The sequence below is a fragment of the Zonotrichia leucophrys genome, unplaced genomic scaffold (genome assembly GCF_028769735.1).
Source record: "Zonotrichia leucophrys gambelii isolate GWCS_2022_RI unplaced genomic scaffold, RI_Zleu_2.0 Scaffold_66_255841, whole genome shotgun sequence".
NCBI lineage: Eukaryota > Metazoa > Chordata > Aves > Passeriformes > Passerellidae > Zonotrichia > Zonotrichia leucophrys.
In genome coordinates this window covers 215,989-219,861 of record NW_026992271.1, presented here as the reverse complement: position 1 = coordinate 219,861, position 3,873 = coordinate 215,989, and the positions used below count along the sequence as shown (strand labels likewise).

General features: G+C 53.6%; 1 long non-coding RNA gene across 1 annotated transcript; it reads left to right on the top strand.

Annotated features, from left to right (window-relative positions):
• The first annotated feature begins 1,092 nt into the window (after nt 1-1,092).
• On the top strand, nt 1,093-3,233 carry LOC135460623 (uncharacterized). The gene is made up of 6 exons (XR_010443266.1): nt 1,093-1,189; nt 1,545-1,580; nt 1,916-1,942; nt 2,280-2,315; nt 2,737-2,769; nt 3,098-3,233. It is a non-coding gene; the product is annotated as an uncharacterized LOC135460623 (long non-coding RNA).
• The last annotated feature ends 640 nt before the right edge of the window (nt 3,234-3,873 follow it).

Below are 3,873 nucleotides of genomic sequence, written 5' to 3'. Positions count from 1 at the left end.
AAAGTTTGAGTGGAATGCGAGTGAATTTGTCACAGGGTGAAAATGGAGAATTTTGGGGTTTTTAGAATGGGGGTTGAGGGGGCAAGATGGGGGGATCTGGGCGTGTCCAGCCTTTGTCCTTCTTCTTCTTCTTGGCCTCCATCCTCTGCGTGATGGCGGCACTTTTGGGTTAGTTTAGGGTAGAAGCTCACTGTCTAACACAAGTCATAGGTATTGGGAAGGAATTGTAAATATTTTACACGTAGTTTGCAAAAAAATATAAATCTAAAATAAACAAATAAACAAATAGATAAATAAATATAATTATAAATCTATAAATAAAATATAAATATAATACATAAAAATATGTATAAACATCTACAAAACAGAATACATCAATAGATAAAAGCATTATATCTATAAATATAAATAAATTATTATGAATAAAACATACATATAAGATATATATAAATATGCAAAAAATGTTAAAATAATAATATATAAAAATATGTGTAAAATATAATATATAAATATCTATAAAATATATAAATATAAAGTATAAATAAAAATATATAAAAAGATAACATCACTCCGAAGGAGGTAGCGTGCCTGGATTGTCTTGCTGAGTGGACCTGGGCAGGCCAGAGAAAGAATTTTATAGATAAAAAATAATAAACAACCTTGGGAACGAGAAATGAGGAGGTCTGACTCCTCTGACTGCCAGGATGGGAAAAGAGACTTTGTGCCACATCTGGGGTCACCCTGAGCAGCAAAACCCCGAGACTGGGGAGCTGTTGGAGGATGGATTGTGTTGGACTGGGCGTTGTCCCCACAGGGTCCCCAGGTGCCTTTGGCTACCTGCCTGCCCCCCTTGGCCCCCCAGGTGCCTGGGCCCTTCCAGGGGCAGCTGCCCCATGCAGGAAGCTGGAGGGAAGCCGGGCGAGGGGGCTGGATCCGTGCCACAGGTGGGGTGGGATGGGCTCTGTGCCAGGGCTGGGCTTGTGGCCAGGGCTGGGGGCTGTGCCAAGCCGGGCTTTCGCCTGGGGGCTGGCAGGGAGGGTGCAGGGAGGAGTCCCGGCAGGGATAAAGGTGCTCCTCACCTGCTGCAGCCTCAGGCAGCGCTGCCCAGAGCCAGAGGAAGATGAAGGTGGCTGTGCTCAGCGTGGCCCTGCTCTTCTCCATCCTGCTGTGCCTGCCAGCTCAGAGCCAGGTGAGGGGGGCTGCAGGGCCCCGAGCTGGGCTCAGGGCTGGGGGCTCCCCAAAAATCCCATCCCATCCATCCCATTGATCCCATCCCATTCTTTTGGGACGCCCTATCCCATCCCATTTATCCCACCCCATCCCACTGATCCCATTGATCCCACTGATCCCATTGATCCCATTCCATCCCCGCCCATTGATCCCATTGATCCCATCCCATCCCATCCTTTTGGGCCTCCCCAAAAATCCCATTTTGTTGGGGCTCCCCAAAAATCCCATCCATTCCATGGATCCCATCCCATCTCATGCTTTTGGGGCTCCCCATTGATCCCATCCCCTGACCAACCTTTGCTGTCCCTGCTCAGGCCAACATGGAGGGCAGCGGAGTGATCTGTGCTGGGGTGAGACTGGGGAGCACTGGGGGCACTGGGATGAACTGGGGGCTGGGATGGGCTGGGATGGACTGGGATGGACTGGGGAAACTGGGATGGACTGGGGGGGGCACAGGGGGCACTGGGATGGACTGGGGTCACTGGGATGGACTGGGAGATACTGGGATGGACTGGGGGGTCACTGGGGGCACTGGAGGGCATTGGGGGCACTGGGGGGCACTGGGGGGCACTGGGGTCCACTGGGAGCAAGGGGGGCACTGGGGGGCATTGGGGGGCACTGGGGGCTATGGGGGGCAATGGGGACACCCCAGTGACATTGGGGACATCTCCTGCTCTCCCCACAGCAAATTGGTGGCATCGGTGATGGCCAGGTGGGTACCAGTATAGCCCAGTATAGCCCAGGACATCCCAGTACAGCCCCCAAATCCCCAATCCCCCAATCGGCAATCTCCAAATCCCAAATCCCCAAAACCCAAATCCCTAATCCCCCAAACCCCCAAATCACCAAACCCCCACAATCTCTAAATCCCCAAATCCCTCAATCCCCCAAATCCCTAATCCCCCAAATCCCCAAACCCCCAAATCCCAAATCCCCAAATCTCCTAATCCCAAAATACCCCAAACCCCCAATCCCTCAAATCCCCAACCCTGCAAATCCCAAATCCCCCAATCCCAAAATCCCAAATCCCCTTTGCTCTGCCCCTGCAGTCCGGGATCGTGGGAGGCATTGGGGGCTGCATCAAGGTGAGACTGGGGGAACTGGGATGGACTGGGATGGACTGGGGGAACTGGGATGGACTGGGGATATTGAGATGGGCTGGGGAGGAACTGGGATGGACTGGGGAATACTGGGGGAACTGGGGAATACTGGGATGAACTGAGCAGAACTGGGGGGAACTGGGAGATACTGGGATGGACTTGGATGGACTGGGGGGAATTGGGGGAACTGGGATGGACTGGGATGGAATGAGGGGAACTGGGGGGAACTGGGGGAACAGAGGGATACTGAGGGGGAACTGGGATGGACTGGGGGATACTGGGGGAACTGGGGGGCACTGGGGGATATTGGGGGCCAGTTGGGCCCCCTGCCTGGCTGGGCTGGTGACCCCGCGGTGACCCCAGTGACCCCGCGGTGACCCCGGTGCCCTCTGCCCCCTCTCTGCAGAAACCCAAAGGCTTCGGAGTGCAGAGGGCTGAGGTGGGTACCCGGAGCTGTGCTGGGGATGGCACTGGGGGCATCCCAGTATGGACCAGTATAGACCAGTGTGCACCCCAGTGCATCCCAGTATGGACCAGTATAGACCAGTGCATCCCAGTATAGACCAGTGCTGGGCTCAGAGCGTCCTGTGTGCTGGGGATGCCACTGAGGACATCCCAGTACCCCCTTGTCCCCCCCAGTTTTCCCCGGTTTGGGATGGTCCTGGGGTCTCTGCGGGGGGGTTTGGATGTCTCTGGGGGGCTCTGGAGACACACTGGGGTCCCACTGGGGTCACCCTGGGGTCACACTCAGCTCCTGTTCCTGTCAGGCCGTCAGGATTTGATCATCCCTGGAGAGCCGCCCTGGGAGCCTGGGAATGGTCCTGGAACAATCAATAATTGATAATCAATGATTGATAATCAATAATCAATTATCAATAATCAATAAACCCTTCAGCAAAGCAACTCTGTGTGTTCATGGGTGCTTTTCTCATATGGATGGGTGTGTGCTCATGCCCCTGTCCCTCTGTCTGTCCCTCTGTCTGTGCCTCTGTCTGTCCCTCTGTCTGTCCCTCTGTCTGTGTCTGTCCCTCTGTCTGTGTCTGGCTCCTGTCTGTGTGTGTCCCTCTGTCTGTCCCTGTGTCTGTCTCCTGTCCATCTATCTGTCCCTGTGTCTGTCCCATGTCCATGTGTCTGTCCCCCGTCACCCAGCCCTGGGGGTCCCTGGTTTCTCCCCCACCCTGAGCGGAGCCACTCTGGGGCTCCCAGAGCTCCCTCTGCCTTCCTGGGCAGGGCAGGCTGGGACACTGCTCACAGCACCATCATTATCATCATCATCTTCATCATCATCATCGCAATCATCGTCATCATCACCATCACATATCCCAGCACTGACACTATGGTGACATCACCATCACCAACATCCTCCTCATCCAACACCACTGACAGCGTCACCATGACACTGCTCACACCATCATCTTTATCATCAGCTTCATCTTCATCACCCACACCTGTAAGAGCCTGAATAAGGGATATGGGACTCCCGGCTGCTCTCCAAAATGCAGTTTATTGTACACAAAATGCAGTTTATTGTACACAAAATTCA